Source organism: Mercenaria mercenaria, chromosome 1 (genome assembly GCF_021730395.1).
Source record: "Mercenaria mercenaria strain notata chromosome 1, MADL_Memer_1, whole genome shotgun sequence".
Taxonomy (NCBI): domain Eukaryota; kingdom Metazoa; phylum Mollusca; class Bivalvia; order Venerida; family Veneridae; genus Mercenaria; species Mercenaria mercenaria.
In genome coordinates this window covers 97,726,572-97,748,176 of record NC_069361.1, presented here as the reverse complement: position 1 = coordinate 97,748,176, position 21,605 = coordinate 97,726,572, and the positions used below count along the sequence as shown (strand labels likewise).

General features: G+C 37.1%; 1 long non-coding RNA gene across 5 annotated transcripts in view; it reads right to left on the bottom strand.

Moving 5' to 3' along the window:
* Positions 1 to 21,605, bottom strand: part of LOC123529419 (uncharacterized) — a 49,173-nt gene that overhangs the window by 17,668 nt on the left and 9,900 nt on the right. Inside the window, exons 1-5 of one of the 5 annotated variants that reach the window (XR_008366169.1) lie at positions 19,357 to 19,666; positions 16,600 to 16,675; positions 16,399 to 16,461; positions 14,608 to 14,806; positions 3,970 to 4,090 (exon numbers count right to left, since the gene is read on the bottom strand). This is a non-coding gene — a long non-coding RNA (uncharacterized LOC123529419). Of the gene's footprint in view, positions 1 to 3,969; positions 4,091 to 14,607; positions 14,807 to 16,398; positions 16,462 to 16,599; positions 19,685 to 21,605 lie in introns of those variants that run through there. The other 4 variants (XR_008366170.1, XR_008366171.1, XR_008366168.1 and 1 more) reach the window with 4 other exon arrangements.

Below are 21,605 nucleotides of genomic sequence, written 5' to 3'. Positions count from 1 at the left end.
CAATAAATGTTCATGGAAAAGAATGGAAGAAATTTAATGAAATTCTACCAAATGGTAAGTTTGTTATGTACAAATATGTGGATTTTTATACAATTAAAGGGCAATAACTCTTAATTTACATATAAATCCCAATGAAATTGTGTGTACACAACCACATTATGGTGATCTAAATTCTGTTTAAGTTTCATAGTTCTAGGTCAAATATATCAAAAGTTATGATGCAGAAATTGCCATATTTATAGTACCCTATATAGTTAACACTAGAAAATTCTAAGGGCCATAACTCTGGTGTTACTTGGGCAATCTGACTGAAACTTGACGTGCCGCAAGAACTCATAGTGGTAATCATGCATATGAAGTTTTAAATAAATATTCCCAACCATTTCCTAGATATGGCTCCGGAAGGACGGACGGACAACGCCAAAACTATATCCCTCCGACTTTCGTCGGGGGATAATAAATATTGTAAGTGAGCAAAAGAAGGATCTGCCAAATAAATCTGTTGACATAAATGAAATTTCAGATCAGTATCTTCATTAGTTATGGAGATATAGCAATTTTAAATTGAAATAAAGGGAGGTAATTTGACATAAAATCAGTCCATAGTTATCTACCCTGATTGTCTCAGTCCAACTAATAACAATAATGAAATTTCAAATAAGTCCTATAAGTACTTACTGATATAAATCCATTTTGATTACAATCAGGGGAGGTAATCAGATATAAAGTAACTCTGGAAGCTACGATTGGATCTGATTTGTCATGGAATCCAAGATTTATTGTTGTTGAAGATATTTTGGAAGTTTGTATAAACAAGAGGGCCATGATGGCCCTATATGGCTCACCTGTTATCATTGCACTTGAGGACAAGAAGGTCCTCAGAAAAAATATCTAAGTCCAAAGGACAGGAACAAAAAAGGAAAGAAATTTAACCAAAAAGAAAAAAAAAATTCTTACAAGGTACAGATATGTCAAAAAACACCTAAAAATTGGAGGTACCATCCATGTTGTACCACAGAAAAGTGGTCTCGGTTTTTCCCTACGGCCAATAATAAAAAAGTTACTTAAAATAAGCTATTTATATTAACGTAAAAGGGAAGTAATTAAAAAGAAAATTATTGTAAGTGAACAAAAGAAGGATCTGTCAAATAAATCTGTTGACATAAATGAAATTTCAGATCAGTATCTTCATTAGTTATGGAGATATACCCATTTTAATTTGAAATAAAGGGAGGTAATTTGACATAAAATCAGTCCATAGTTATCTAGCCTGATTGTCTCAGTCCAACTAATGACAATAATGAAATTTCAAATAAGGGACTTACTGATATAAATCCATTTTGACTACAATCAGGGGAGGTAATCAGATATAAAATAACTCAGGAACCTACGACTGGATCTGATTTGTCATGGAATCCAAGATTTATTGTTGTTGAAGATATTTTGGAAGTTTGTATCAAATAAAACCATAAATGAAGTTTCTATATGGCTGCAAAAGCCAAAAATGCCAATTTTGGACCTTTAAGGGGCCATAACTCTGGAACCCATGATGGAATCTGGCCAGTTCAACAAAGGAACCAAGATCTTGTGGTGATACAAGTTGTGTGCAAGTTTGGTTAAAATCAAATCATAAATGAAGCTGCTATTGTGCAGACAAGGTCAAAATAGCTAATTTTGGCCCTTTCAGGGGCCATAACTCTGGAATCCATTAAGGGATCTGGCGGGTTCATGAAAGAAACCAAGATCTTATGGTGACACAAGTTTTGTGCAAGTTTGATTCAATTCAAATCATAAATGAAGCTGCTATTGTGCAGACAAGGTCAAAATAGCTAATTCTGGCCCTTTCAGGGGCCATCACTCTCGAACCCATAAAGGAATCTGGCCAGTTCAAAAAAAAGAACCAAGATCTTATGGTGATACAAGTTATGTGCAAATTTGGTTAAAATCAAATCATAAATGAAGCTGCTATTGTGCAGACAAGGTCAAAATAGCTAATTTTGGCCCATCAGGGGCCATAACTCTCGAACCCATAATGGGATCTGGCTGGTTCAAGAAAGGAACCAAGATCTTATGCTGACACAAGTTTTGTGTAAGTTCTGTTAAAATCAAATCATAAATGAAGCTGCTATTGTGCAGACAAGGTCAAAATAGCTGATTTTGGCCCTTTCAGGGGCCATAACTCTGGAACCCATAACGGGATCTGGCCAATTCAAGAAAGGAACCGAGATCTTGTGGTGATACAAATTGTGTGCCAGTTTGGTAAAAATCAAATCATAAATAAAGCTGCTATTGTGCAGACAAGGTCAAAATAGCTGATTTTGGCCCTTTCAGGGGCCATTACTCTGGAACCCATAATGGGATCTGGCCAGTTCAAGAAAGGAAACGTGATCTTATGGTGATACAAGTTGTGTGCAAGTTTGGTTAAAATAAAATCATAAATGAAACCTCTATCGTGCAGACAAGAAATTGTTGATGCACAAAAATTGCAAATTCTGGCCCTTTAAGGGGCAATAACTCTAGAATCCATGATGGGATCTGGCCAGTTTTTGAAAGGAACTGAGACATCATGCCAATACATGTTTTGTACAAGTTTGATCAAAATTGCTTGCAAAATGTGGTCTCTATCTTGTTCACAAGAAATTGTGGACAGCCAGACGGATGACGGACGAAGGGTGATCACAAAAGCTCACCCTGTCACTATGTGACAGGTGAGCTAAAAAGGCCGATATATTTCGGTAATTCAAGGACCGTAACTCCAAAATGCCTGGACGGATTTGGCTAATTATAGAACTTGGCCGAGGTCTCATGGTCAAACACATTTTGTTCGAGTTTGGTGAAGATCGGATGAGAAATGTTTGACTTAGAGTGCGGACAAGAGTAACAAGAGTGCCAGAATGTCACAATATACGCCCGTCACAGCAGATTTCTTTACTCTAGCACCTGTATTTGCAAATGGAATTTTAATTTTGTGGTTGTTTAGTAATTATTGTAATTCTTTTGTTTTTCTAAATCCACATAAAAACTCCTTACCAGGTAGAGACACCTTAAAATACACCTAAAATTTGAAAGTAACATCTATGTTGTACCACAGAAAAGTGGTCTTGGTTTTTCCCTACGGTCAATTATAAAAAGTTACAATATAAGTTATTTATAGTAACAACTAAGGGAAGTTAATCTGACCTTTGGCCTCTAAGTGTGACCTTGACCTTAGACCTAGGGACCTCGTTCTTGCGCATGACACTCCGTCTTGTGGTGGTGAACATTTGTGCCAAGTTATATCAAAATCCCTCCATACATGAAGAAGAAATGCTCCGGACAAAGTGTTCATTCTTGTATCCTTTGACCTCTAAGTGTGACCTTGATCTTAGACATAGGGACCTGGTTCTTACGCATGACACTCCGTCTCATGATGGTGAACAATTGTGCCAAGTTTCATCAAAATCCCTCTATGCATGAAGAAGATATGCTCCAGACAAAGTCATTCTTGAATTTGACCTTTGACCTCTAAGTGTGACCTTGACCTTAGACCTAGGGACCTGGTTCTTGCGCATGACACTTCGTCTCATGATGGTGAACAACTGTGTCAAGTTTCTCCGTACAAAGTCTGTGGACGCTGCCCACCTGCCCGCCAGGGGCGTTCCCATAAGACGTCCCGTTTTTCAAATGGGTGTATAAAAAGGCTGATTTTTGATAATTCAAGGGCCGTAACTCCAATATGCCTTGACCGATTTGGATAGTTATCAAACTTGGCCGAGGTCTTATGGTCAAACACATTTTGTTCAAGTTTGGTGAAGATCAGATCAGAAATGTTTGACTTAGAGAGTAAACAAGCTTTGTGACAGACAGACACACAGAGAGACAGACACACACACAGACTGGAGTAAATCAGTATGTCTAGCACACCACTGTGTGGTGGGAGACATAATTAATCTACAGTAATAGTTGTTGCCTTAGCTAAGACCTTCATACCCATTTGATGTGATGATAATTTTCACATTTGACTGCAGTGGACTGTTAAGACAACTCCAGTGGGCCTTTTATCTGTGAATCTGCTATATTTGTTGCCAGTCTGTCTGTAGTGGTCATTGTTCTATAATCATAATCATTTACTGTGTATATTTCAACATAAATGAAGGTAAAGAGGAAAAAAGACTTAATTATTCTTTTCAAGTGTTCTTAACTTTACAATACTTCTCATTACATGACAAGTGCAGTTTAGATTTAATTTACTATATTCTTACACATATCTGTCCGTTCCCTACACTTGAAATACAGTCAAAGCTTAGCAACATTTTGCTTTTAAAAACAATTTGTGAAGTCAGATTGGGATGCTTGTAAAAGTACTGTATCTTGCTCTTAAAACTTCATGTCTTGCCTGTTTTATTATTTGTTCTAGAAGTGTTTCACTGAAAGACAAAGAACAGTAAAATTAGATATTACAGTCCTGTACCAACAGTCATCTCCGATCAGCAATCATTTTATAAGTCCCACGACAGATTTTCCTCTATTTCATCACTTTATTCAGTGGTCACCTCCGAGCTGCCACCGGAATTGCCTCTCGACCACTGTATTTGACCCCTTTCTGTGGCCATTTTTCTTCCAAAACCAATTTTTAGGCGAGAATCACTGAAGATACCTGATTTTTTAGAACATGTGACTGCTAAGTTGTCGCGTGACTTCACCACAATTTTTGACCAATGAAAAAATTGTTGACGCCTACAAAAACATGCCCACTTTACAGTCATTGAAGAAGTTACGTTGAAGAAGTTAATTACTAACTGATGTTGAATGATCAATTAATTACCTTTGTTCTGGCGTGAAAATCGGCTTCACTAATTAAAGATATTTAATGATTTTTAATGAAGGCCGTACATTGTCACATTTTTTTTCCAAACTAAAGATCAAAACTACCTTGTGCTTCACACGTAGTATTATAAGGCATGAAAACTAAAATTTTTGTTATTATTACTGAGTTAATTAAAGGCTTGTATAAAATATCAATTTTCATTGTTTATTATCAACTGGGTCGAAAAAGACAAAATGGACATGAGCTTTTCCATTCAAACTGATAACCAAAGGAGTGATCATCTTACTGTTACAATCAAACAGTAATTATCGGCAATTAGCGTGTCACCTCAAGTTAATTTTGTTCACAGTTTGATCTCAGTTAAAGATAATACTCGATCTTTAATTAGAATCGTAATAATTGTGATTTGCTTTAAATTATTTCTTTCATCAAAATACAATAAAATTTATATGAAATTAATATTTTGTTTGAAAGAAATATTAACCACTCAATCTTTTATGGAACATAATGATAATCTTAGATTTTAGCACAGACAACAAGCGTGGAGAGTAGTTTCCTTATACCAAAAAAATAGCAGTTCTCCATAACTATGGAATCCCAGTGCGGCATGCTTTTTGCTGTTTTGCTGTTTGCTATTTGCTTTCTGCATTTTGCTTTTTGTTAGGGATGGGAATGAATATTCGAATATCAGTCGAATATTCGAATATGAAAATCAAATTTGAATATTCGTAAATTATTGTATAGTTTTTTTTTTTCAAAGTAAGTTTCGTTGATTTTGGGCAATATAAGCATGCTAATTCTGCAGAATAAATCCGTTTGTTCTGTCATGTTTGTTTACCGCGTATCAAAAGATGTCCAATTAACAAGAAAATAGCAACGTATAATTGGCAGGGGCCACCTTTACGGATTAACAGTGTGCAAGAGGTGTAAATGTGTCAGGTGCATGTCAAAAATTGCCCCAATTAACAAGGAAATTGCAATGCATAATTAGCAGGGGTCATCGTTACGGATTAACAGTTTGCCACAGGCGTAAATGTGATGCCTTTTTATCATTTGTTCATTTTTATTAACGCCTGTTTTATGTAACAAATTTTACAATTATTTTTTTTTCAAAATCAATACCAAATGTAGATATTGTCGATCTTTCTACAATGTTTTGTACGACATTTCAGACCGTCCGCAGAATTGGTTTTCATCCGTAATTGGCCGTATTCGAAATAAATTTTGAAGTAGTTTATAATAAAATCAAGATATAACATATGATTGATGCATAAGATCATGTTGAAGGAGGTTTAAGTCTGTATTTGTTAAGTTTATTGGCTTTTTACACGGCGATTGAAAATTTTCAAAATGGCAGCGGTAATACAACAGTGCGACACGTGCTTAAATTAGACGACCTGCTTTTTTTAGTTAAAGTTGCGACGGTCTAAATTATAATCGATTTGATTTTTTTTGTATCATTTTGAAGCTAAAACACTGAATTAATTAAATATGTTCATGATTATACTGACAGAATTGCGATATAAAATGCTAGGGTCGGGTTACCCGAAACAAACATTTTTTTAGGCCTTATTACTACGATGATTCACGTTTTTAAACAAGTATATGGCAATGACTTAGTAAGAATTCAAGCTTCCATTAAAACAAACCGAATATTCGAATATACTCAAATATGGCAAACCGAATATTCGAATATTTAATGAATGAGTTGGGTTTTGCGGCGAACCAACACAAAAAGGTCATATATCGCCGAGTATTGATTTCAGTATTCATTCCCATCCCTACTTTTTGTATTTATTTTTTGCCTCTTGCATTCTGCTATTTGTCTTTTGCTAGTTTGCTTTTTTTAAAATATATGCCTATAGCTATATATAATAAACTCTGTCAAAAGATTCTTTGGAAGCAAAGAATGCAACCAAGAATAACAAGAGCTCCGCCAAGCGGGGCAATATACGCCCGAAGGATTAGATCATAGGATGGGAGCAAAATTTAAAGAACTTGACTGTTGTAGCCCAAAGCAGTGGAACAACAAAAGGAAAACTTCAAAAAACAAATCTAAGTCCACAAAAAAAATATTCAAAGTCCACAAAAAAATTCCTTATCAGGTACAGGTATGTAAAATACACCTAAAACTTAGATGTACCATCTATGTGGTACCACAGAAAAGTGGTCTCGGTTTTTCCCTACGGCCAATAATTAAAAAGTTTCAAAATAAGCTATTTATAGTAACATAAAAGGGAAGTAATTAAAAAACTAGGAATGTGTCCATGGGACACAGATGCCCCCACTACATGACCTTAAAATGACAATTTTTTTCCCAGGTCAGGGGCCAGAACTCCTACAATACTGAATGAATCCGGATGCGAAACCCCAGGTGCACAACTGCACATGCTGACCAACATTCCTGTAAACTTTGGTGACTCTAGGTCAAATACTTTTGGAGCTACGCACGACACAACATTAAAATGACCCATTTTTAACTAAGTCAGTGGCTATAACTCCTACATGACTGAATGAATCCGGACGCGAAACCCCAGGTGCACAACTGCATATGCTGACCAACATTCCTGTAAACTTTGGTGATTCTAGGTCAAATACTTTTGGAGCTATGCACGACACAGCATTAAAATGACCAATTTTTTACTAAGTCAGGGGCCATAACTCCTACAAGACTGGATGAATCCAGACACGAAACCCCAGGTGCACAACTGCACATGCTGACCAACATTCCTGTAAACTTTGGTGACTCTAGGTCAAATACTTTTGGAGCTATGCGCAACGCAACATTAAAATGACCAATTTTTTACTAAGTCAGATGCCATAACTCCTACATGACTGGATGAATCCGGACGCGAAACCCCAGGTGCACAACTACACATGCTGACCAACAGGCCTGTAAAGTTTTGTGACTCTAGGTCATATACTTTTGGAGCTAGGCGCGACACAACATTAAAATGACCAATTTTTACAAAGTAAGGGGCCATAACTTCTACATGACTGAATGAATCCGGACACAAAACCCCAGGTGCACAACTACACATGCTGACCAACATTCCTGTAAAGTTTTGTGACTCTACGTCAAATACTTTCAGAGCTACGCGCGACACAACATTTTCGGAAGGACGGACGGACGGACGGACGGACAAGAGCAAATCTATATGCCCCCCCAAAGTGGTGGGGCCATAAAAAATTATTGTAAGTGAACAAGAAAGAGATCTGCCAAATAAAAACAAGAGCACTGCAATGCAGGGCAATATACACCAAGCAAAGTCATATATGACCTTTGACCCTTAAGTGTGACCTTGACCTTGAAGCAAGTCATCCGGAACATGTGCTCTGCACGTCATCTCAGTGTGGTGAACATTTCTGCCAAGTTTCTTTGAAATCCTTCCAGCAGTTCAAGAGTTACAGAGCGGACACGAAACAAACTGATATGACTTTTGACCCCTAAGTGTGACCTTGACCTTGAAGCGAGTCGTCCGGAACATGCGCTCTGCATGTTGTATTGGTGAGGTGAACATTTGTGTCAAGTTTCTTTGAAATCCTTCAAGGGGTTCAAGAGTTACAGAGCGGATACGAAACAAACTGATATGACCTTTAACTCCTAAGTGTGACCTTGACCTTGAAGCGAGACATCAAAAACATGCACTCTGCACGTCGTCTCGGTGTGGTGAACATTTGTGTCAAGTTTCCTAGAAATCCTTCAAGAGGTTCAAGAGTTACAGAGCGGACACGAAATTGCTAACGGACAGACGGACATTCCCACAGATGGACCTTTATTGGGTATTTCTTTTGTTAAAAAGTACCCAATAAGCGACAAAAAGTACCCAATAAACACTACGGAATGAATAGAATTTACCATTACCTATTGTTCTCTGTACCCAACAAATGTTCATTCGTGTACTCGGACAGACGGACACCAGCGTCATAACATAATACGTCCCTTCGGGCGTATAATGATAGCAGACACGGTTTGATTGAGTCTGTTCATGAGATATAATGAAATGTGCAACACCTCTCACACCCCGTAGCACCGGCTTAAGCGGAACTCTGTAACTCATATGTTGAATGGACTCCATGATCCCTAAAGACCAGAAAGTATAACAACACAAGAAATCAACATAAAGCATCTTTAACAAGAGCTCGTCGAACACGAAATGCCCCCCTTGATGCATTCAGTAATTGCACAAGGAACAGAAATTATATGCTCACTGTAAACAAAAGTTCTACCATTCTGGTTTAATCTGACCTTGACCTTTAACCTATTAACCTAACGAGATTACAGAGTGATCTTGGCACCATCCACTGAGCCATTTTTGAATGTTCCAAATTTCAAGACTAGCTCAAGGTCAAAATCAATGTCAAATTTCATTTCAGTACAAAACAATGTGTATGTGGTCCAAATTTGAAAGCTGTGGCTTGAGAATTGTGAAAGCAGGTCACTAGATCAATTTCAAGGTCAAAGATTATTTCGGTAGACAGAATTATGCATGTGCTTCAAATTTGAAGGCTGTAGCTTTAGAAATGTGAAAGTAGGTCACTAGGTCAAAATCAAGGTCAAATTTTATTTCGGAACACAAAAATATGCACGCTATCCAAATTTGAAGCCTGTACCTTCAGAAATGTGAAAGTAGGTCACTAGGTCAATCTCAAGATCAAAGTTCATTTCAGTACACAAAACTATGCATGTGGTTCAAACTTGAAGGCTGTAGCTTGAGAAATGTGAAAGTAGGTCACCAGGTCAAAATCAAGGTCAAATTTTATTTTGGAACAAAAAACTATGCATGTGGTCCAAATTTGAAGCCTGTACCTTCAGAAATGTGAAAGTAGGTCACTAGGTCAATAACAAGGTCAAAGTTTTTTTCGGTACACAAACCTATGCATGTGGTCCAAATTTGAAGGCTGTAGCTACAGAAATGTGAAAGTAGGTCACTAGGTCAAGATCAAGGTCAACTCATGTCAAGGTTCATCTTGCCACTCAAAACTATACATGTGGTCCAATTGAATGATGTAAGTTATGGACATGAAGGTTCTAAGTTTTTCCCTATATAAGTCTATATGAACCATATGACCCCTGGGGCGGGGCCATATTTGACCCTAGAGGGATGATTTGAACAAACTTAGTAGAGAACCACTAAATGATGCTACATTACAAAATATCAAAGCCATAGTCTTTGTGGTTTGGACAAGAAGATTTTCAAAGTTTTTCCCTATATAAGTCTATGTAAACCATGTGGCCCCCAGGGCGGAGCCATATTTGACCCTAGGGGAATAATTTGAACAATCATATTAGAGGACCACTAGATGATGTCATATACAAAATATCAAAGCCCTAGGCCCTATGGTTTTGGACAAGAGGTTTTTCAAAGTTTTTTCCTATATAAGTCTATATAAACCATGTGACCCCCGGCATGGGGCCATATTTGACTCCAGGGAAATAATCTGAACAATCTTGGTAGAGGACCACTAGATTTTGCTACATACCAAATATCAAAGCCTTAGGCCCTATGGTTTTGGACAAGAAGATCAGAAACTGTTTTAACTGTTCCTGGCCTATGTGATCTTGACCTTTGATCTTAAAATCAATAGGGGTCATCTGCTGGTCATGGCCAACCTAACTATCAATTTTCCTGACACCAGGCCCAAGCGTTCTACAGTTATTGCCTGGAAACCATTTTGCTGCTCCTGGTCACTGTGACCTTGACCTTTGACATACTGACCTCAAAATCAATAGGGGTCATCTGCTGGTCATGACCAACCTCCCTATCAACTTTCGTGATCCTAGGCCTAAGCGTTCTGGAGCAGGGCTCCGGAAATTTTGATAACTCAATCGGTCCGAAACGAAAATCCTGACATCGGCGCTACCCCACCCACCGCATTCCCAATATTACATATTTTGTAAAACGTGATAGAGTAAAGAAATAAGCATGTCATGCATTAAAACTGAGTTACCGGTCACCACGAGTTACCATACAATGAAGACAGTTATTCAGCGTCATGTGTGATCGTTACTTTGTTTAAATTTCGATGTTTTTTTCGAGAAAATACTTGCAAGGATACAATTGTCGCGGCATTGACACCGCGTGCGTAACTAGTCTAAAAGCCAACGCACGTGACTTAGGTACCGTATACACGGCATATACTTTGTGATGTTTCCTCATTCTTTTACGGAATTCTATAAAATACAATGCGTCAAAGTGAATTACACGACACATATTCTCTGCAACACAGTCTCAGTATTTTAAGAATACTCTGCCGCGGAACCAATATGTACGTTATGTGAACTTCCCGCATGAACAGTACCAAAAGGTCACGCGGGTTGGCCACGGATATTTCATTTTACTTACGTTGTACTTCAATAAGCAACTACATTTTATAAAGTTATATGTTCTCTTCGGATGTAAACAAAATTTCAATTTGAAACGTTTTTTAAAAGACCGATTTGATAAACAGCGCCGCTCCGGTTTTCTTTATCATTCGTGTTTGCCAGTCCATTTTTTTCTTTTTCTTTTTTGTACAGTCGGGTTGCAAAGACGATTTTCTGCACTTGTTTCAACTGGAGCCCCAACAAATGAAACATGTAATTTTTTCAAATCCAGCAATTATAAAAATTGTTTTTATCGGTTTTCCGTCTGATGTCTCATTAAATCAAGACCTATAATGTACAATTATAGCTCTTTGATTAAATGCAGTGACCATTTGTTTTTTACCGTGATCAAACATAGCCTTTTGAAATAAACCATCCGTCGGATTCTAAATAAAAGAAGTGGATCCCCGTCGAAATGATTTGGATCCAGTCAGAAACATTTGGAAACCTGTCAAAAATGTTTAATAAATTGCAGTCGGCTGTCTGCAAACATTAAAGGATGTGCCGCGCGAGCACTGATTGCGTCATGTGCTAATTACGGACCGATTATCAAGGTGACAATCGGACCGTTTGACACGTTATTGATTATCTAAGGGTGCGACCAACAATTTCCTGCTTGGCAGGTGATCGTGTATTGAGATAACAGACCGAAATTTATATTTTTCTCCATTTTTATGGGACCGATTTTTTTCGTTTTTTCACTTCACGAATCGGTCCGAAAAGTCAAAAATCGGTCCAAAACCGACAAACCGGCAAATTTCCGAAGCCCTGTTCTGGAGTTATCATCCGGAAACCGTTTTACTGTTCAGGGTCACTGTGACCTTGACCTTTAACATACTGACCTCAAAATCAATAGGGGTCATCTGCTGGTCATTACCAACCTCCCTATCAACTTTCATGATCCTAGGCCCAAGTGTTCTTGAGTTATCATCCGGAAACCGTTCTACTATTCAGGGTCACTGTGACCTTGACCTTTGACATACAGACCTCAAAATCAATAGGGGTCATCTGCTGGTAATGACCAACCCCCCTATCAACTTTCATGATCCTAGGCCCAAGCGTTCTTGAGTTATCATCCGGAAACGGATTGGTCTACATTCCGACCGACCGATAGACTGACCGACCGACCGACCTACCGACCGACATCTGCAAAACAATATACCCCTCCTTCTTCGAAGGGGGGCATAAAAATGTATAACTGGTATTATTTTGAATTTCTGTAGCAGTAACATTGGCTGCATATTACGAAATCCCTTTACAATATGTTTCATTATTTAGCGTTTTGAATTTTTGGTATTTTTGCGTCTTGATTCTTGCTTTTGTATTTTGTGTTTTCTTCATTTTTGTGTTGCTTTTTGCGTTTTTGGTGAAATATTTTGTAACATGTACATAACTGGGATATGGAATCCCAGTGCAAAAAGCAAAACGCAAAAAGCATGTCTCACCGGGATTCCATACCATTACTGGAGGGAAGATTTTTAAGAAGAATGGCAAAAATCGTAAACAAAATTGTTTTGAAGTTGGAAAATCGTTTTTGTCAATTTTTATTTTAAACACATCCTGGAGTGGTTGATTGCTAAGAAGACCATTCATATTGCGAAGGTAAATGCATGTCAACGTATTCTGGAAAGCGAAAAAGAAATTGGCCCAAAGTCATGATTGAACGCTGGTCAGAAGTCTGACTGCTGCTCCTCCGATCTGCTGAAAGCACTGGAGCAAAACTAAGAAGTGATCCTAGCAAGAACATTACACATCTAATTCATTGAATACCCATCAAGCAATTGATGAGAAGAACTTGTTCAAATGTGTTTTTGACTTTACCAACAATAAGGCAGACCTGAAGTGCATCGCATGGCAAAGCAATCAGTAACTGCTTACTTCGAACCACTGGCTCTGGTGAGGTTATAGAACAGAAAGTAAAAGTCACTTATATTATATTTTGTTCTTGTGTCTGTATTTACAAATGAATTGATTTTTTATTAGGACTTCCGACTTCTCCACTGCAATAAGCCTAACATGTATGGGTACATAAGGAATTCCAGTTAGACTAGAGCTTGTAGAACACGAAATGCCCCCTTGATGCATTCAGAAATTGCACAAGGAACAGAAATTATTACTAATATTAGGTCACTGTACACAAAAGTTCTACTGTTCTGGGTCAATATGACCTTAACCTTTGGCCTATTGACCTCAAAATCAATAGGGGTCATTTGTTGGTCATGATTAACCTCCCTATCAACTTTCGTGATCCTAGGCCCTAGTGTTCTTGAGTTATCATCCGGAAATCAGGTCACTGTGACCTTTACCTTTGACCTACTGACCTCAAAATCAAGGGGTCATCTGCTGATCATGATCAAATTCCCTATCAAGTGCAGTGATCCTAGTCCCAAGTGTTCTCAAGTTATCGTAAAAGAACAATTTAACTGTTCCGTGTCACTGTGACATTGACCTTTAACCTACTGACCTCAAAATCAGTAGGAGTCATTTGCTTGTCATGATAAACCTCCCAATCAACTTTCGAGATCCTAGGCCCAAGCGTTCTTGAGTTATCATCTGGAAATCATTTAACTGTTCTGGGTCACTGTGACCTTGACCTTTGACCTACTAAACTCAAAATTAATTGGGATTATCTGCTGCTCATGACTACCTTCCCTATCAACTTTCATGATCCTAGGCCCAAGCATTCTTGAGTTATCATCTGCAAACTGTTTAACAGTTCCGGGTCACTTTGACCTTGACCTTTAACCTACTGATCTTAAAATCAATAGGGGTCATCTGCTGGTCATGACTAACCTCTCCATCAAATTTCATGATCCTAGGCCCAAGCATTCTTGAGTTATCATCCGGAAACCGTTTAACTATATTTCGAGTCACTGTAACCTTGACCTTTAACCTACTGATCTCAAAATCAAGAGGGGTCATCTGCTGGTCATGACTAGCCTCCCCATTAACTTTCATGATCCTAGGCCGAAGCATTCTTGAGCTATCATCCGGAAACTGTTTAACTGTTCTGGGTCACTGTGACCTTGACCTTAGATGTACTTATCTCAAAATCAATAGGGGTCATCTGCTGGTTATGACCAACCACCCTATCAACTTTCATAACCCTAGGCCAAAGCAGTTTTGAGTTATCATCCGGAAACAGATTGGTCTACATACCGACTGACAGACCGACCAACATCTGCAAAACAATATACCCCTCCTTCTTCGAAGGGGGGCATAATAACTCTATCATCACATTACAATTTATGCATTTATATTAACAATTTCTAAGTTGTTATCTGAACATGATCTTAATAAATTTTGATAAATTTATAGTTTTTACTGATAAAATTAATTAAACATGCCCTACAACCATCTGGATGTTTTAATCAGGTACACTTCAAACTCTGCTTTATATCCAAATTTAAAACAAAAATTTATCATTTCTTACTTTTCTGCCATTTCTTTAAGATCTGATCGAGACATTCTAGATGGACCAGCCAATCGACGTCTCTTGCTCATACCAAAGGTTGCTGTAACAGGATGTGGAGAGTCAAGATGTAACGTTTTGTGATGTACTTCTCGTAACAGCTGATGTAGGGAATGCTCTAAACATGATTATGCTCCACTTTATTAGGCTGAGCAGGTGACTGAAAAAACAAACAAACAAGAGGGTCATGATGACCCTGGATCGCTCACCTGAGAAATATGAGCTACATGTTTCAAATGTCAAACTGATTTTTAGAAGTTTTTTGAAGATTTTCCGATGTACAATCAAGTAACCTCTGGGGCGGGGCCAATTTTATCCCGGGGGTCATGATTTGAACAAAATTTGTAGAAGTCTACTAGGCAATGTTACATATCAAATTATCTAAGATCTAGGCCTCCTGGTTTATTTGTAGCAAATTTGTGAAGTTTTCCCTATGTAAAATCAAGTAACCCATGGGGCTGGGTCAATTTGACCCTGGGGGGTCAAGATTTGAACAAATTTTGTAGAGGTCCACTAGGCAATGCTACATGTCAAAATGTCAAATATCTAAGCTCTAGGCCTTCTGGTTTATTTTTAGAAAATTTTGAAGATTTTTCTATGTACAATCAAGTAACCCCATGGGGCAGGGTCAATTTGACCCCGGGGGTCATGATTTGAATAAATTTTGTAGAAGTCTACTAGGCAATGCTACATGTCAAATATCTAAGATCTAGGCCTTCTGGTTTATTTTTAGAAAAAAAATTAAGATTTTCCTATGTAAAATCAAGTGACCCCTGGGGTGAGGTCAATTTTGACCCCGGGGGTCATTATTTGAATAAATTTTATAGAGGCCCACTAGGCAATGATACATGTCAAACAATTAAGCTCTAGGCCTTCTGGTTTATTTTTAGAAAATTTTTGAAGATTTTCCTATGTAAAATCAAGTGACCCCTGAGGAGGGGTCAATTTTGACTCCGGGGGTCATGATTTGAACAAATTTTGTAGAGGTCCACTAGGCAATGCTACATGTCAAATATCTAAGCTCTAGGCCTTCTGGTTTATTTATTTTTTTTAATTTTGAAGATTTTCCTATAGAAATCTATGTAAAATCAAGTGACCCCTGGGGCGGGGTCAATTTTGGCCCCGGGGTCATGATTTGAACAAATTTAGTAGAGGTCCATTAGGCAATGCTACCTGTCAAATATCTAAGCTCTAGGGCTTCTGGTTTTTGAGAAGAAGATTTTTTAAGATTTTCCTATGTAAAATCAAGTGACCCCTGGGGCGGGGTCAATTTTGACCCCGGGGTCATGATTTGAACAATTTTTTTGGTAGATGTCCACTAGGCAATGCTTCACACCAAATATCTAAGCTCTAGGGCTTCTAGTTTTTGAGAAGAAGATTTTTAAAGTTTTTCCTTTCGGTTGTCATGGCAACCAGAGTTCTGCATGGAATTCAATTCTTTGAAAAAAGTTTGTAGAGCTTCACCCAAGGAACATTCCAGTGAAGTTTGGATGAAATTGGCCTAGAGGTTTATGAGATGTCGTTTAAAGTAAAAGTTTACGGACGGACAACGGACGGTGAGTGATCCTAATAGCTCACCCTGAGCCTTTGGCTCTGGTGAGCTAAAAAAACAAGCCAATTACCATAATAAAGCAGCATGCATGCTTGTTTGAAGCTTTATATTTGACCTTAAATAAAAGTCTAGAAGGTAATTTTTTAAAAAAGTTTTTTTAAAATACCAACAAACATTTCAATAGAAAATTTACAACTCACCTTTTTGTCACCTTTCCCTTTGGAATGGCACAAAACTATAGACAACTGAACACTGGGGAATATCTGAAACAAACACCTGCAGTTCATTCATATTGAACTTATATGAGTAAATCTCATTTCACACACCATATAAAACTTATTAAGAAATTACTGAAATTATGCACAGTTACAAGCTATAAAGGAAGATAAACTTGTACTTACCTAAATTTGTAATGATCTGGTTACCAACAACTACATGGGGCACACTACTCTTCAACTGAACATCCTCTCTTGCAAGCTAGAAAATAAATACATGCAAAATTAAACTAGATGCCTACAGGCAACATGTCGAGTCTACCCTTTGACCTTGTAACCTTGACCTTTGAGAGAGGAACCTCGGGTTTGCACATGACACTCCATCTCATTGAGTTAAACATTCATGCCAAATATAAATAAGATTCCTCAATGCAAGTCAAAGTTATTGGCCAAACATGATCTTACATTACCTTTGACCTCAAACTGTGACCAAAACCTTTGAGATAGGAACCTAGGGTGTTCGCATGACACTCCGTCTCACTGACGTTAACATTCAGACCAAATATAAACAAGATTTCTCCATGCATGTCAAAGTTATGGTCTGGACAAGCTAATCCGGATGGAAGGACACACAGACGGACACACACATACACCAAACAGCCATTTTGACAACTATGTCTTCACTTCGGCAAGCGGGCTCGACAACAATATCTGATAAAGAATTTTGTATGCATTAACTGTATTGCTGCATAACTTGCTTTCGGGTACTTGGGAATACCGAAAACTACTCCATTACCGAAAACTACCGAAAACCAGTTTTGATTACCGAAAACGACTTATATTTCTAAAAGTATTACTGTTTTGGAATTTAAGTTAATATATTCTGATAACATATAATAATATATATTAACAGACGAAATTTTGAAGAAATTTGACAATTTTAAAGTGGTTTAATTTGGATTTTATTAAAATGAGTGATAATTGTATACTGAGTTACTTCCCTTTGATAAAATAATCGAATAGTGTTAAATGTCATTGTCGTCACAAGTTTGTTTTATTTTATCATTCGAAAGTAAATAAAACAAAATACTTAACGGTTTATCATTATTATTCAATAAGAATCATGTAAAACATTACATCATATGACATTTATCACAAGGGGTAACAAGTAACTATAATAACATTATTATGGTAAGTTTGGAGGTTTAAGGCCACTTAATGTTTGGACAGGGTGTGCCGGAGCAACTGTCCAAACACAGTCGGTCGAGAAGAACCAGCGAGCCTGAATGAGATATTATGACAGGGAGTGCCGAAGCAACTGTCCAAGCCTGCAATATTATGACAGGGAGTGCCGAAGCAACTGTCCGACATGAATAGCAAAATGAGCAAATGGCAAAACCTGTTGCGAATAAGGCAAGCTATCATTGGAATCCACGGGCAAAGACGCAAATTTACTTGAAACCAATCAAGTAAAAAACTTGGCAAGTGCAACAATAAACTACGCAAACTAGGCAAATATGGCAAGCGCAACAGTAAACTAAGCAAGCTAGGATTGCCAGATCACTTGGGCAAAACCTAGAAACGCAAACAGAATTGCAGGCTTACTATCAGAATTTATCTAACCGCGATTCAAATTACGCTGTTTATTATTACTATAAATACGTCAGTCGAATAGGCCCCCAAACCGACGGGAATGAGGCCAAGGCCCCAACATCGATTTAGGAGAAAATTCGACAGACAGATACCATACAATATCAAATAATAGAATAATTTTGTGTATAAGCAGTGAATTTTGCTGGCTCGCGTGTTCAACCCTCGACCGACAGAATTTTTACGCCACAATAAATTTCTAGAAATTTATACCCCAAAAATTCTTAAAGAACATTGTGCATAATTTTTCCTTCATGTAATAGTCTCACATTTCCAGCTCAGCAGACTTTTGTAGCAGTAGTATTACGCTTTACATCCAAAGGGCTTAAACTACTAACACTATTGCTGTAAGTTTTCGTCCAGTACATCTCTAATATAGTCTAAGTGTAGTAAAATTTAAATTATAAACTCTTGGCTAATTGCTGACATCAGCAAAAGTGGGCACTAAATATTGAAAAGAAAGCTAATTACGAATATAAATTCTATAAGACTTTGAAGACCAGTGACCTAATGACTTATTACTTCAGCCGAAAGACCCTCCTGCGCTAAATCAGTTGCTCTGCCTATTCGAAAGCTATGCGACCTATAGAAATAGAACTGACTCATAATGATTAATTGCGACCTGTGTTAAAACCGAGCACACTACAACTAATACATTCCAAGTCAGCGGTGCTCTTTTGTCCCTAGAAATACGTTTCCTATGGCAACCCTCAAGTATTTTCTTTATAACAAAATTACTAGTGATGACGTGATAACCGTGCAGTTTGTGATAGTAATTCAAACCAGAAATATAGGTTGAAATGCTTTTCGGTAAAAGTCCTTTCTCAGAACAATGAGAAATAAAAACAACTATGTGTTTAATTGGGGTTGGCCAAAAATCGCCTAATTTGTAAATTTGTCTGAATTGCCTAAATACGTTTAGCGCTACGTTGTAGTTTGAGAGGGAGTTCAGGGCTGTTACTGCCCGGCTCTAAATTGAAGATATTCCAAAGAAAGGAAGGTATCTGGCGAGGGGCTGTGTCTGCTTCTGGAGCGACCTGTCTGAATCTGTCCCACTGAAACCGAGATAATGCGTCGCAAACGATATTTGAACGACCTTGAATATGATTTGCCTTGACAATGATGTTTAACTGCAAACACCTCAATGTGAGAAATTTAAATAAACACATGATACGTTCGGATTTTGATGACAATTTGTTCAAAATATGAACTACCGAAATATTGTCACAATTAATTTTTTAAGTCAGTGACCCAAATAAATAATGCTACAAGAATGGGAAATAATTCCAAAACCGTAATATCAGATGTTATTCCCGATGTGTGGCATGATTCCGGCCACTCAGCATTACACCATTGGCTGTGGAAATATATTCCAAAACCCCTGTCTTGGCCCCCAGCGCTATCCGTAAACAACTGAACGTCCTCATTAGTGACCCAAAAGAGGTCGTGAAACACTGAAATCCCGTTATAATTTTGAACGAAATTTAACCACATTTGTAGGTTAAGGCGGATTTCTTTATTGATCTGTATTTGATGGAATGATTTTGTGAAACCACAAGTAGCATTGATCAAGCGACGAATAAACGGCCTGCCGGCTACAACAGCGGTAGTGATAGAGTGCGAAATGGACTCCATTTCGCGAAATGGACTTTACGTCTACGAAATGGACTTTTATTATTTAAAATACGGCTTAAATTTCAAATATATCTGTATTTTCTTAAATGAATCTGATAAAGGATAGTTTCACCTACATGATGATTATTTTTGATGGTAAATTGGCCGGGTGAATAAAAGAAATTGTACGACTTATCAAGACCGCGGCCTACGAAATGGACATTTTCATACAGAATCTTATACAAAATGGACTTTTATTATTTAAAATACGGCTTAAATTTCAAATATATCTGTATTTTCTTAAATGAATCTGATAGAGGATAGTTTCACCTACATAATGATTATTTTTGATGGTAAATTGGCCGGGTGAATAAAAGAAATTGTACGATTTATCAAGACCGCGGCCTACGAAATGGACATTTTCATACAAAATCTGATACAAAATGGACTTTTATTTTTTAATTGCGGCATTAATTTCAAAGATTTTTGAAGTTTCTTCAATTTATTTTATTAAATAATAGATAAACCTTCACATTGGATTGGTCATTTTAGATGATATGTTTTTGTTATTTATAACAGAATTATTACAATGTAAATTAGGAGCGCGTCATAGGAAATGGAAATTGTGTGCCAAACTTGTACGAAAATGGACTTTTTATTTCAATTTATTACTTTAATGTTGAAGATATCGTCATTTTCTTTGACAGATGTGATAGATTAGAGTTTAACTTACATGTTAGACTCTTTTGATAACCTGCCGTATTTTATACGGAACATAGTTACATAAGAAATATTAGACAGAATAGAACGTTTAAATAATGAGTTATTTTTTTTACGACATAGATATGTCCCTTAAAAGATACAAATAGATACTTTTAAAAATTATTTAAATTGTTTTTCCATGTCATATATTTTTCTACTATCAAAATCTGCCCAAAGAGAAACAATCCCCACAACTCTGATTTCAGTGTTGACAGAGTTATTTTTTTTAATTTTTTTTTTTAAACTTAGATTTTTCTTTACCTTTTACATAATGTCCAAGATCTCTGTTGCTATCAAGCCATTGAATTGATAATTAAATACTCGTTTACTATTAAGGTATTGGACCCGTAATAGAGTATCTCCTTTTTGAAGAGTATTCAATTCCTACCATAAACCTACCTTGACTGCAATTTTCAGGGGGGCGTAGGTTCAAACCCCACTGGGACCAAATTTTTTTTTTCATGTTTTCTTTTTTTTCTAGTAAGTTTTTACTTCTTTCAAGACTAATTATGGATGAATTGTACAAAAGTGGAAAAATTTCATTTTATAAGCGATTTTTTGCTGTTTAGTGTGAATTTACCTCTGAATCAGGAAGGGGTAGAGTTAGACATCTTTAAAAATACTGAGTTACGTGCGGTAAAAGTTCTCTATTTTGCCTTCATTCGTTAGATTACATGTTGTGGAAGAAATGCAGGTAGGTTTTACTATTGCCCCAAGGTTATTTTTGAATAAAGTGAGCAAAATTCAAAACAGACCCACCGGATTCGACCTTAATTTTTCAATGTTGGAGTTAGAATTCTGTATCATTAATTCTGTTCACTTGAGGCACCCTAGACAAAAATGAGTTTTAAAGTTTTATTTTGTGTTATTTTGTGTTTTTTAATTGTTTAACAATAGCTTGATGTTTCTTTTATCAAAATTAATGTTGTAATGAATTCTCTGCAAGCATTTTAGCTTGTGGCCATCACATTGAATTTTGTCTCTTCTTGAGCGTGAGGAAATACCATATATTATACAAAATTTACAAAAAACGGCACGGTGAAAGTTGTTTAAAATTTGCAACACAGTGTGAAACATGGTCAACTTTAAGAATATATCAAGCAAATGCCATTTTTAAAACATTACTATTAGGGGTCCAATACCTTAAAGGTTACCCCACTATAAAC